The 14,823-nt window shown below is 49.5% G+C and overlaps 1 pseudogene; it reads right to left on the bottom strand.

Annotated features, from left to right (window-relative positions):
- LOC119279405 overlaps nucleotides 1–13,806 on the bottom strand; it is a 20,708-nt pseudogene extending 6,902 nt beyond the window's left edge.
- Between the last annotated feature and the right edge of the window lie 1,017 nt (nucleotides 13,807–14,823).

Raw genomic sequence — 14,823 nt, 5'->3', positions numbered from 1 at the left:
GGAGGATTGCTCTCCACTCGGTGGGATTTTTTAAATACTTAGGCGAGTACTGGACTGCAGCTAAGCCCCCGAGTGGAAGGATTGCTCTCCACTCGGTAGGATTTTTTTAAATACTTAGGCGAGTACTGGGCTGCAGCTAAGCCCCCGAGTGGGAGGATCGCTCTCCACTCGGTGGGATTTTTTAAATACTCAGGCGAGTACTGGACTGCAGCTAAGCCCCCGAGTGGAAGGATTGCTCTCCACTCGGTAGGATTTTTTTAAATACTTAGGCGAGTACTGGGCTGCAGCTAAGCCCCCGAGTGGGAGGTTTGCTCTCCACTCGGTAGGATTTTTAAAATACTTAGGCGAGTACTGGACTGCAGCTAAGCCCCCGAGTGGGAGGATCGCTCTCCACTCGGTAGGATATTTTGAATACTTAGGCGAGTACTGCACTGCAGCTAAGCCCCCGAGTGGGAGGATCACTCTCCACTCGGTAGGATTTTTCGAATACTTAGGCGAGTACTGGACTGCAGCTAAGCCCCCGAGTGGGAGGATCACTCTCCACTCGGTGGGATTTTTTAAATACTTAGGCGAGTACTGGACTGCAGCTAAGCCCCCGAGAGGAAGGATTGCTCTCCACTCGGTAGGATTTTTTAAATACTTAGGTGAGTACTGGGCTGCAGCTAAGCCCCCGAGTGGGAGGTTTGCTCTCCACTCGGTAGGATTTTTTAAATACTTAGGCGAGTACTGGACTTCAGCTAAGCCCCCGAGTGGGAGGTTTGCTCACCACTCGGTAGGATTTTTTAAACTTAGGCGAGTACTGGGACTACAGCTAAGCCTCCGAGTAGGAGGCTGGCTCACCACTCGGTAGGATTTTTTAAACTTAGGCGAGTACTGGACTGCAGCTAAGCCCCCGAGTGGGAGGATTGCTCTCCACTCGGTGGGATTTTCAAATACTTAGGCGAGTACTGGACTGCAGCTAAGCCCCCGAATGAGAGGCGGGCTCACCACTCGGTAGGATTTTTTTAAACTTAGGCGAAACAGATTCGCAGCTAAGCCCCCGAGTGGGAGTCTGGCTCACCACTCGGTAGGGATTTTTTTACAAACTTAGGCGAAACGGATTCGCAGCTAAGCCACCCACTGGGGGATTTCTCACGTAAACAAAAGTAACAACAATCACTGGGAAAATTATAACACTTGTCTTTGATAAACAAACTGTTGGGGAACATTGTAGAAAATTAAAAAATTTCCTATGGTTTCACCAAGATCCATCTATGAGTTCATCTAAGCAACGAGTGATAGGAAAGAGATGCATCTACATACCACTTGTAGATCGCGTGCGGAAGCGTTCAAGAGAACGGGGATGATGGAGTCGTACTCGCCGTGATCCAAATCACCGATGACCAAGTGCCGAACGGACAGCACCTCCGCGTTCAACACACGTACGGAGCGGATGACGTCTCCTCCTTCTTGATCCAGCAAGGGGGAAGGAGAGGTTGAGGAAGAAGGCTCCAGCAGCAGCACGACAGCGTGGTGATGGTGGAGAGGCAGTACTCCGACAGGGCTTCGTCAAGCACTTAATGGAGGAGGAGAGGTGTTGGGGAGGGGAGGGGATGCGCCTTGGATGTGGTGTGCATCCCTCCCCTCGCCCCTCTGTTTATAGGGGAAGGGGGAAGGGGGCCGGCCCCCTCTAGATGAGATCTAGAGGGGGGCGGCGGCCAAGGGAGGGGGCTTGCCCCCCAAGCAAGGGGGGCGCCCCCACTAGGGTTCCCCCCCCAACCCTAGGCGCATGGGCCCAAGGGAGGGGGCGCGCCCAGCCCTCCAGGGGCTGGTTCCCTGCCCCCTACAGCCCATGAGGCCCTCCGAGAGGGGTGGCCCCTCCCGGTGGACCCCCGGAACCCCTCCGGTGGCCCCGGTACAATACCGATATGCCCCCGAAACTTTCCGCTGACCGTATGACAACTTCCCATATATAAATCTTCACCTCCGGACCATTCCGGAACTCCTCGTGACATCCGAGATCTCATCCGGGACTCCGAACAACATTCGGTAATCACATACAAGTCTTCCTAATAACCCTAGCGCCCCCGAACCTTAAGTGTGTAGACCCTATGGGTTCGGGAGACATGCAGACATGACCGAGACGGCTCTCCGGTCAATAACCAACAGGGGGATCTGGATACCCAGGTTGGCTCCCACATGCTCCTCGATGATCTCATCAGATGAACCACGATGTCGAGGATTCAATCAACCCCGTATACAATTCCCTTTGTCAAACGGTACGTTACTTGCCCGAGACTCGATCGTCGGTATCCCAATACCTCGTTCAGTCTCATTACCAGCAAGTCACTTTACTCGTACTGTAATGCATGAACCCGTGACCAAACACTTGGTCACTTTGAGCTCATTATGATGATGCATTACCGAGTGGGTCCAGAGATACCTCTCCATCATACGGAGTGACAAATCCCAGTCTCGATCCGTGTCAACCCAACAGACACTTTCGGAGATACCTGTAGTGCACCTTTATAGTCACCCAGTTACGTTGTGACGTTTGGTACACCCAAAGCACTCCTACGGTATCCGTGAGTTACACGATCTCATGGTCTAAGGAAAAGATACTTGACATTGGAAAAGCTCTAGCAAAACGAACTACACGATCTTGTGCTATGCTTAGGATTGGGTCTTGTCCATCACATCATTCTCCTAATGATGTGATCCCGTTGTCAACGACATCTAATGTCCATAGTCAAGAAACCATGACTATCTGTTGACCAACGAGCTAGTCAACTAGAGGCTTACTAGGGACGTATTGTGGTCTATGTATTCACACGTGTATTATGATTTCCGGATAATACAATTATAGCATGAATAAAAGACAATTATCATGAACAAGGAAATATAATAATAATCCTTTTATTATTGCCTCTAGGGAATATTTCCAACACAAACTACAGAGGTATTTTTAGTACATCTCATCCGAGTGAGTACTTAAGTATAAAAGGGGCGGAGCAGCTCCGCGTTCCAAGCTCGTGCTCGTCAATCTGGCGATCGACATTGTAAAGACGGTACGCTCCATTGTGGAGAACTTTGGTAACGATGAAGGGGCCCTCCCAAGTAGGAGCAAGCTTGTGTGGCTTCTGTTGATCCACTCGGAGGACCAAATCTCCTTCTTGGAAGGCTCGACTCTTCACGTTTCTGGCATGGAATTGACGCAAGTCCTGCTGATAGATAGTCGATCAGATCATGGCCATCTCTCTTTCTTCTTCTAGAAGGTCGACTGCGTCCTGCCGGGCTTGTTCTGCTTCACCTTCAGTGTAGAGCTCGACTTGGGGTGCATTGTGAAGCAGGTCACTCGGCAAAACTGCTTCAGCTCCATAGAACAGAAAGAATGGAGTTCGTCCAGTCAACCAATTAGGAGTGGTCCTTAATCCCCAAAGAACTGAGGGAAGTTCGTCGACCCATGCGCCTACGGCGTGCTTGAGGTCACGCATCAACCAGGGTTTCAGTCCTTTGAGAATTAGACCATTTTCTCTTTCTGCTTGTCCATTCGACTGGGGGTGAGCGACAGAAGCGTAGTCGACTCGCGTGCCTTGAGAAGTGCAGAAAGCTCTAAATTCGTCGGAATCGAAGTTTGACCCATTATCAGTGATGATGTTGTGCGGAACTCCATATCTAAATATCAACTCTCTGATGAAGCTGATAGCAGTGCCGGCATCAAGATTCTTGATAGGCTTAGCTTCAATCCACTTAGTGAACTTGTCGACTGCCACCAGTAAATGGGTGAAGCCGCTCCTGCCAGTCCTCAGTGGTCCAACCATATCCAATCCCCAAACAGCGAAGGGCCAGATGAGTGGAATGGTCTTCAAGGCTGAGGCGGGTTTGTTTGACATATTGGAATAGAACTGACATCCTTCACACTTGTCGACTATTTCCTTCGCCATTTCATTTGCCCTTGGCCAATAAAACCCCGCTCGGTATGCTTTAGCCACAATGGTCCGAGAGGACGCATGATGACCACAGGTCCCCGAGTGGATATAGTCAAGAATTATCTGACCTTCTTCTGGTGTTATACATTTCTGACCGACTCCAGTTGCCCTTTCTCTATACAACTGTCCCTTTATCACGGTAAAGGCCTTGGATCGACGGACGATCTGTCGAGACTCTTCCTCGTTCTCTGGGAGCTCTTTCCTTAGGATATACGCGATGTACGGCACTGTCCAGTCGGGAGTGATGACCAAAACTTCCATGATCAGGTCGACCACAGCTGGGACCTCAACTTCAGTCGGATCCGTGACACTCTTTGGCTGCGGGGCTTCCTCGGTGAAAGGATCCTATTGAACTGATGGTGTGTGGATATGCTCCAAAAACACATTACTGGGAATGGCTTCTCTCTTGGAACCTATTTTTGCCAAATCATCAGCCTCTTGATTTTTCAGTCGGGGTATATGATGGAGCTCTAACCCCTCGAATTTCTTCTCTAGCTTTCTCACTGCATCAGTAACCAGTCATGGTTGGACTTCTGATGTCCCACTCCTTCATCACCTGATTAACCACCAAATCTGAGTCACCATAGACCATGAGGCGACGGACGCCGAGTGAAATGGCCATGTGCAACCCATACAAAAGTACTTCGTATTCTGCTTCGTTATTGGAGGAATCAAAGTGGATCTGGAGCACATATCTAAGCTTAACTCCTCGGAGGGAAACCAACACTACCCCAGCACCGGAACCATTCAGCATCTTAGAACCATCAAAGAACATGGTCCAGTGCTCCGAGTGAACTTGAGTCGGCAGTTGCTGTTCTGTCCACTCGGCGATGAAATCTGCTATTGCTTGGGACTTGATGGCTTTCTTTGCCTCAAACTTGATATCAAGGGGAAGGAGTTCAATCGCCCATTTTGCCACTCGACCAGTTGCATCTCTGTTGTGCAGAATCTTTGACAATGGGGCGTCGCTGATGACTGTAATGGAATGGTCAAAGAAGTAATGAGCAACCTTCTTCGTGTTCATATAAATCCCATATACAAGCTTCTGATAATGAGGATATCTTTGCTTTGATGGGGTCAAAACTTCAGAAAGATAGTACACTGGGCGCTGAACTTTGAAGGCTTTTCCTTCTTCTTCCCGCTCGACCGTAAGTACTGTACTAACGACTTGTCCTGTGGCTGCAATGTAAAGCAGCAAAGGCTCTTTGCTGATCAGGGCAGCAAGCACCGGCTGGGTGGAAAACAGGGCTTTTAGCTCTGCAAACGCTGCATCAGCTTCACGAGTCCACTCGAACTTGTCTGACTTCTTCATCAGTCGGTAAAGAGGCAATGCCTTTTCACCGAGACGAGAGATGAATCGACTTAAAGCGGCCAAGCATCTAGTAAGCTTCAGGACATCGTGCACATGCACAGGGCATTTCATTCGGAGTATAGTACCAACTTTTTCTGGGTTGGCGTCGATGCCACGTTCGGAAACGAGAAAATCGAGTAACTTTCCACCAGGAACTCCGAATGTGCACTTTGATGGATTAAGCTTGATATCATACCTCCTGAGGTTGGCAAATGTTTCAGCAAGGTCAGTCAACAGGTCGGAACCCTTCCGTGATTTGACCACAATATCATCCATGTATGCTTCCACATTCCGACTAATTTGAGTGAGCAAACACTTCTGAATCATCCTCATGAACGTGGCTCCGACATTCTTGAGGCCGAATGGCATGGTGACATAACAGAAGCATCCGAATGGAGTGATGAAAGCTGTTTTGATCTCGTCGGGTCCATACAGACGGATTTGCTGGTAACCGGAATAGGCATCTAAAAAAGATAGGCGCTCACATCCCGCAGTCGAGTTGACTATTTGGTTGATGTGGGGGAGAGGAAAATGATCTTTCGGGTAGGCCCGATTGATATGTTTGAAGTCAATGCACATGCGAAGTGACTTGTCCTTCTTGGGGACCATGACAACAATGGCGAGCCACTCGGAGTGGTAAATCTTTCGGATAAACTCTGCTGCTAAGAGCCGAGCCACCTCCTCGCCAATGGCATTTCTCTTCTGGATGGCAGGCCGTCAGAGATGTTCCTTGACATGTTTCACTTTTGAGTCGACTCGTAGATGGTGCTCAGCCAGCCCCCTGGGAACACCCGGCATGTCAGCAGGCTTCCATGCGAAGATGTCCCAGTTCTCACGGAGGAACTGGATGAGCGCTTCTTCCTATTTGGAGTCGGGTGTTGTAGACATATGCGTCGGAGCAACACTGGGGTCGGTTGGGTGAATGTGAATCGGCTTTGTCTCACCAGACGATTGAGACGCTGACTCTGAGCGGGCTTCTTGGCTCGCAACAAATCACTCGGATCTGCAGTTTTCTGGTATTCCTGCAGCTCTACCACTACCATCTGAGCATCGGCGATCTTTGAGCCTTTCTGAAAGCACTCTTCCGCCTTCTTTCGATTGCCAGTAATAGTGATCACACCTTTGGGACCAGGCATCTTCATTTTGAGGTACGCATAGCATGGTCGAGCCATGAAACACGCATAAGCTGGCCTGCCCAAAATAGCGTGATAAGCACTCTGGAAAACCACAACTTCAAAAGTCAACTTTTCTTTGCGGTAATTCTTGGAATCACCGAAAACCACATCAAGAGCGATTTGGCCGGGTGACTCAGCCTTCTTTCCAGGAATGACTCCATGGAAACTCATGTTGCTGGTATTGAGTCTGGACATCGGAATGCCCATCCCTTTCAACGTCTCTGCATACAAAATATTCAGGCCACTGCCACCATCCATCAAAACTTTAGTCAGTCGAGTGCCTTCGACAACTGGGTTGACCACCAAAGCTTGCCTCCCAGGGGTGGCTATGTGTGTCGGATGATCGTACTGGTCGAATGTGATGGCAGTCTAAGACCATTTCAGATAACCGGGCGTCACCGGAGCAACCATATTCACCTCTCGGTTGAAAACTTTCAATCAACTTTTGCTTTCAACATCAGCAAAAATCATCAGGGTGGAATTGACCTGGGGATATCCATCATCACTATCTTCTTTGACTTCAACTTTGTCCGACTCATTTTCCTTTTCTTTGGGCTGTTTCCCCTGGAGTTGCTGGATCAAGAGTCGACACTATCGAGTGGTATGTTTTGGATAAATGAATTTACCCTCCTCATCTTTCTTCCTCTGGATGTGGCACGACAAATCCATCACGTCATTCCCTTCCTTATCCTTCACTTTCTTAGGGTTCCAAGACCCTTTGGGCTTCCCTTTAAACTTTCCTTGAGTCACGGACAAGGCTTCTATAGGAGCAACTGGCTCGGCTTTCCGCTTCTGCTTCCAACTGGAGTTCCCTCCTCCGGTTTCATGGGCGGCTGACTTGTACTTGCCACTTCGGAGCCGATCCTCTTCTTCACCATTGGCATACTTGGTGGCTATTTCCATCATTTGACTAAAGTCATGTCTGTGGTTCGACCAAATTTTAGACTTAGCTCTCTGTTCTTAACGCCTTCCTTGAAGGCACAAACTGCCTGGTGATCAGATGCATTCTCTACCGTGTGATGCAGTGTGATCCATCTCTGGATGTAATCTCTCAAAGTTTCATTCAACTTTTGCACACAAGACTGCAGCTCTGTCAACCCTGTTGGTCGCTTGCAAGTTCCTTCAAATGTTCTGACAAACAGTCGGGCAAGATCTTCCCAAGTGTAAATGCTGCTTGGTGCTAACTGATTCAGCCATGCTCTGGCCGAGCCCTCCAAAATAAGAGATAGGTGTTTCATGGCCACCTCATCATTGCCGCCGCCAATCTGAATAGCCACTCGGTAGTCCTCAAGCCAAGTATCAGGCTTGGACTCACCAGTGAACTTACTGACTCCAGTCACCAACCTGAAGTTGGGAGGAATCACCGCGGCCCTGAAGGCTCTGCTAAAACACTCTGGTCCTGAGACGTGAACTCTGCTGCTGGTGGGCACTGTTGGGGGACGTAGCAGAAATTCAAAATTTTCCTACGTGTCACCAAGATCTATCTATGGAGAAACCAGCAACGAGGGGAAGGATAGTGCATCTACATACCCTTGTAGATCGCTAAGCGGAAGCGTTCAAGTGAACGGGGTTGATGAAGTCGTACTCGTCATGATTCAAATCACCGATGATCAAGTGCCGAACGCACGGCACCTCCGCCCTTGCCCTTCTTGAAACTAGTGGTTTCACCAACCATCAACAATTGATGCTCCTTCTTGATTTCTACTTTCGCGGTGTCAAACATCGCGAATACCTCAAGGATCATCATATCTATCCCTGATACGTTATAGTTCATCACGAAGCTCTAGCAGCTTGGTGGCAATGACTTTGGAGAAACATCACTATCTCATTTGGAAGATCAACTCCCACACGATTCAAGTGATTGTTGCACTCAGACAATCTGAGCACAAGCTCAACGATTGAGCTTTTCTCCCTTAGTTTGTAGGCTAAGAAAATTGTCGGAGGTCTTATACCTCTTGACGTGGGCACGAGCCTGAAATCCCAATTTCAGCCCTCGAAACATCTCATATGTTCCGCGACGTTTCGAAAACGTCTTTGGTGCCCCTACTTAAACCATTTAACTGAACTATCACGTAGTTATCAAAACGTGTATGTTCGATGTTCGAAACATCCACAAACGACGTTTGGGGTTCAGCACACTGAGCAGTGCATTAAGGACATAAGCTTTCTACTGTTCGCATAATTGCTACTATCAACTTTCAACTATATTTTCTCTAGGAACATATCTAAAATAGTAGAACTAAAGCGTGAGCTACGACATAATTTGCAAAATCCTTTTGATTATGTTCAGGATAATTAAGTTCATCTTATGAACTCCCACTCAGATAGACATCCCTCTGGTCATCTAAGTGATCACATGATCCGAGTCAACTAGGCCGTGTCCGATCATCACGTGAGACGGACTAGTCATCATCGGTGAACATCTTCATGTTGATCGTATCTACTATACGACTCATGCTCGACCTTTCGGTCTCCGTGTTCCGAGGCCATGTCTGCACATGCTAGGCTCGTCAAGTTAACCCTAAGTGTTTTCGATGTGTAAAACTGTCTTACACCCGTTGTATGTGAACGTAAGAATCCATCACACCCGATCATCATGTGGTGCTTAGAAGCGATGAACTGTAGCAACGGTGCACAGTTAGGGGAGAACACTTCTTGAAATTGTTGTAAGGGATCATCTTATTTACTACCGTCGTTCTAAGCAAACAAGATGCATAAACATGATAAACATCACATGCAATCAAATAGAGTAGTGACATGATATGGCCAATATCATATAGCTCCTTTGATCTTCATCTTCGGGGCTCCATGATCATCTTGTCACCGGCATGACACCATGATCTCCATCATCATGATCTCCATCATCGTGTCTTCATGAAGTTGTCACGCCAACGACTACTTCTACTTCTATGACTAACGCGTTTAGCAATAAAGTAAAGTAGTTTACATGGCGTTCTTCAATGACACGCGGGTCATACAATAAATAAAGACAACTCCTATGGCTCCTGCCGGTTGTCATACTCATCGACATGCAAGTCGTGAATCCTATTACAAGAACATGATCAATCTCATACATCACATATCATTCATCACATTCTTCTTGGCCATATCACATCACAAAGCATACCCTGCAAAAACAAGTTAGACGTCCTCTAATTGTTGTTTGCATGTTTTACGTGGCTGCTATGGGTTTCTAGCAAGAACGTTTCTTACCTATGCAAAACCACAACGTGATATGCCAATTGCTATTTACCCTTCATAAGGACCCTTTTCATCGAATCCGTTCCGACTAAAGTGGGAGAGACTGGCACCCGCTAGCCACCTTATGCACCAAGTGCATGTCAATCGGTGGAACCTGTATCACGTAAGAGTACGTGTAAGGTCGGTCCGGGCCGCTTCATCCCACAATACCATCGAAACAAGATTGAACTAGTAACGGTAAGCATATTGAACAACATCAACGCCCACAACTACTTTGTGTTCTACTCGTGCAAAGAATCTACGCAATAGACCTAGCTCATGATGCCACTGTTGGGGGACGTAGCAGAAATTCAAAATTTTCCTACGTGTCACCAAGATCTATCTATGGAGAAACCAGCAACGAGGGGAAGGAGAGTGCATCTACATACCCTTGTAGATCGCTAAGCGGAAGCGTTCAAGTGAACGGGGTTGATGAAGTCGTACTCGTCGTGATTCAAATCACCGATGATCAAGTGCCGAATGCACGGCACCTCCGCATTCAACGCACGTATAGCCCGGTGACGTCTCCCACGCCTTGATCCAGCAAGAAGAGAGGGAGAGGTTGAGGAAGACTCCATCCAGCAGCAGCACAACGGCGTGGTGGTGGTGGAGCAGCGTGGCAATCCCGCAGGGCTTCGCCAAGCACCATGGGAGAGGAGGAGGAGGAGAGGCAGGGCTGCACCAACGAGAGGAGAAGTTCTCATGTGTTATGGGCAGCCCCAGGCCTCTATTTATATAGGGGAGAAGGGGGCTGCGCCCCCTTTAGGGTTTCCCACCCCAAGTGGTGCGGCCAGCCCTAGATGGGACTTGGGGAGGCGGCCAAGAGGGGGAGAGAGGGGAGGCGCCCACTAGGTGGGCCTTAAGGCCCATCTGGACTAGGGTTTGCCCCCTCCCACTCTCCCTTGCGCCTTGGCCCCCTTGTGGGGGGCGCACCAGCCCTCCTAGGGGCTGGTCCCCTCCCACACTTGGCCCACGCAACCTTCTGGGGCAGGTGGCCCCACTTGGTGGACCCCCGGGACCCTCCCGGTGGTCCCGGTACATTACCGATATCACCCGAAACTTTTCCGGTGACCAAAACAGGACTTCCCATATATAAATCTTTACCTCCAGACCATTCCGGAACTCCTCGTGACGTTCGGGATCTCATCCGGGACTCCGAACAACATTCGGTTACCACATACAAGCTTCCTTTATAACCCTAGCGTCACCGAACCTTAAGTGTGTAGACCCTACGGGTTCGGGAGACATGTAGACATGACCGAGACGTTCTCCGGTCAATAACCAACAGCGGGATCTGGATACCCATGATGGCTCCCACATGTTCCACGATGATCTCATCGGATGAACCACGATGTCAAGGACTTAATCAATCCCGTATTCAATTCCCTTTGTCTATCGGTATGTTACTTGCCCGAGATTCGATCGTCGGTATCCAATACCTTGTTCAATCTCGTTACCGGCAAGTCACTTTTACTCGTTCCGTAACACATCATCCCGTGATCAACTCCTTGGTCACATTGCGCATATGATGATGTCCTACCGAGTGGGCCCAGAGATACCTCTCCGTTTACACGGAGTGACAAATCCCAGTCTTGATCCGCATAAAACAATAGATACTTTCGGAGATACCTGTAGTGCACCTTTATAGTCACCCAGTTACGTTGTGACGTTTGATACACCCAAAGCACTCCTACGGTATCCAGGAGTTACACGCTCTCATGGTCGAAGGAAGAGATACTTGACATTGGCAAAGCTCTAGCAAATGAACTACACGATCTTTGTGCTACGCTTAGGATTGCGTCTTGTCCATCACATGATTCTCCTAATGATGTGATCCCGTTATCAACGACATCCAATGTCCATGGTCAGGAAACCGTAACCATCTGTTGATCAACGAGCTAGTCAACTAGAGGCTTACTAGGGACATGGTGTTGTCTATGTATTCACGTGTATTACGATTTCCGGATAATACAGTTATAGCATGAATAAAAGACTATTATCATGAACAAAGAAATATAATAATAATCAATTTATTATTGCCTCTAGGGCATATTTCCAACAGGCACATCTCTGTCATGGCCTTCTCGGTGAGCTCTGTTCCTGTCGACCAAACCTTGAACGATAATGGATCTCGCATCAAAGCCTGGTTCTCTGGGGTCGACTGGAATCCTTCACCCAACACTGTGCTGGCGTCTGTCATCCTGCTGTCGAGGAGCGTATGATCCACCCCTTGGGGGAGGGGTAGGCACTTGACGTCGATCATCACGATCAAATCGGTGATCATACTGCTCACGGTTCCTGTACTGATCATCACGCCGGCCTCCACGTTCCTCACGCCTCGGGGGCGATCTTGGGCTATGAGCCGACTGGACTGTATTCGCAGCGATGAATCTGCTGTGAATCCTATTCCGCGACTGCGATACATCTGAATTTTGATCTCCTGCTGGCCAGAGTAAATCTCTGATCTGTAGGAAGCCTCTGTCAGCCTCTGACTGGGAAGGTTGAATCGACTCTGCTATACGGGCTACAACTGCTAGATTCTGAATCGGAGTTCGATATACCTGAGTCAGTAGTGGAAAGAGTTGACGTCGACTGGAGTCTGGAACCCGTTGCCGTGCACGCTCGTCGAGTGCTCGCTGGAGGTTCTCCAGTCGAGTGCGCTTAGCCAAGTTGGCCAAGCGCGCGTCCTCTAAGGCCCGAGCCTCGGGGGTTTCTCCAACGATAGGAGTGTGTAGCGCATCCATATTCCGGCGGCGAAGTTCTTCCCTCTGCAGCGAAGTGAGGGGCTCGGGTTGATACTCTTCATGGGCCTGCGCCGGATCGCCTCCATCGTCGCCTCCGTTGGTGCGGGGAAAGCCAGGAGGACTGCACGGACCATTGACCATCAGCACCTCCGCCGCTGGATCACTGCTGTCGCACTCGGATGCAGTCTCTGTGGAGCCAGTCGAACAGGCCGTAGAGAGATTCGTCGGGCTCAATCGCCGTGACCTGGGGGGTGGCCGACTGGCGGGCCCACTGCGTGCCTCACCCACCGCTGAAGCCTCGACCGACCGGAGCGCTTGCGCCGGCGGGAAACGGGGAGGGAGGACAACACAGGGGCCGACTGATACTGGGTCGACGGTTGCCGCAGGAGGACGCCGCGGACGCACGTGCGAAAGTGCGTCGCCCCGCGGACGGGGAGCGTGTCGATGTCGAGTGGAGCCTCCTGAAGCCAAGCGGAGTCGTCGGCGATGAACGTGAGCGCACCGAGATGGATCTCGCGGCCCTCAACCAAAACTCTGCCTGAAACCATGATGAAGGAGATCAGAAAAATCGCAACTTCTCCAATAAGTCGCTAAGACACCTGCCCCAAGGTGGGCGCCAACTGTCGTGGTTCTGCATTTGACAGTAGAATAGGGGGGTACGAATGGAGAGGCAAGATCCTAGCTATGGAGTAGTTGTATACGCAAGATGTTTACGAGTTCAGGCCCTTCTCGGAGGAAGTAACAACCCTACGTCTCGAAGCCTGAAGGCGGTCGATTGGATTATATGAGTATGAGTTACAGGGGTGCGAACCCTTTAAACTGAGAAGGGGGTGGCTTATATAGAGTTCACCAGACCCCTCCAGCCCTCAGTTATGCAGGGTTTAAAGTACATTAAGATCGGGGGTTACTGGTAACGTCCCACATAAAATGCTATGATGACCATAAAAGCTATTTAATGACCGGCCGTTTGTGTGCAGAGTGAATTTAGATCTCCTGGCAGTCGAGTGGTTGGCTTCATGGTCGAGTGTCTTCAAGTCTGTCGAGTGGAATACTTCTGAGTCGACTGACAGGTGGTTTCTTCTGGAGATGTCCTTGGAGAGGGTTCTTGGACAGGTCCATGACCTTACCCTAGGTATATGGCTTCATCAGAGGCATCTTCTGTGTGCGGCTCGGCGCATCAGCTCTGCCCTGGTGAAGCTGCCTTTGGAGTCAATGTGGGTGAGCGTGAAGCGGTAGCCGGAGCCGGACGGTGGTGGAGCCGCTGAGCTGACCAGTGAGGCAAGCACAAGCAGTCTCAAAGCTTATAAATGGCCCATGAAACTGAGCATGTGTATGACCGGTGCGAAGCTGGCTAGTGCAAACTTGAAAGAGCTCTGCGGTCCGTCCGGGCTTGAAGAGTCATGTTCAAACTTTCATGTCATTATGTAGCTAGGAGAGTTTTTGAGCAGCTAAAGTTTTGCCATCTTCCTCTTCCAAGATTCTGCACCTTAATTATGACAATGTCAAGATCCACGAGAGTAAAGGACAACACTAAGTTAAGTAGTAGTGTACGTTAACAATCTTTGGAAGGTTATTTAGCATCCAGACGTACAGTATATGTCATCATCAAGGGCGGAATAACTGATAATAGAGCGTTGGAGCAGAGTTGGGCGGCCGGTTTTGCCAAATTATGGGCCCTAGAACTCCTCCTGGTGCCGCCATTTGCCACGACTGTGCATAGCTAGAGCAAAGGGTGGAAGGAGAAACGACTTGGCACACACGCACTAATCGGAATGTCGGATGCTTTGCCGCCACTGGCGTCCCTCCCACTACAAGAAAAAAACATTTGTAGCCCGAGTGCTTATACTAACGCCGAGTGTTATTTGTCGGGTGCTCTCTTATAGACACCTAAGCCGAGTACCCTCGAAAAAGTACACAGTATAAAGCGGACTCTCAGCATATCACGCGCTAAGCTGAATACCGTTAAAATGTGTTCAACTTACAAGAAACACTCGGCGTACCTATGGAAAACGCATCGGCTTACTGATGAGCCTCGGCACTATATGGCTGCCATTTGTCCATCCTCAACGTACTTAACGTCTGCGTGACGGTTGGCTCTATAAGACAAGTACCCACTAATGATGTGCTCGGCTTACAATTTTCTTTTTTCTTTCTTTAAAACTCCAGCCCCTTCGCCTTCATGTAAGTCGGGTGTAGGAACATAAACACTCGGCTTAATTTTGTGTTTGCACGGCCCCCTTCTCCCTGCACTTAAACATGGTTACATGGATCCCGCCGTGGCTTAGACCTATTCCGCCTCCGGCCGGCAAGCACCTCCCCAACTGCACTGCCAGCAGCCACCGCGC

The sequence above is a fragment of the Triticum dicoccoides genome, chromosome 3B (assembly GCF_002162155.2).
Source record: "Triticum dicoccoides isolate Atlit2015 ecotype Zavitan chromosome 3B, WEW_v2.0, whole genome shotgun sequence".
Taxonomy (NCBI): Eukaryota; Viridiplantae; Streptophyta; class Magnoliopsida; order Poales; family Poaceae; genus Triticum; species Triticum dicoccoides.
The sequence above is the reverse complement of the archived record's forward strand: the minus strand, read 5'-3'. Positions and strand labels throughout refer to the sequence as shown.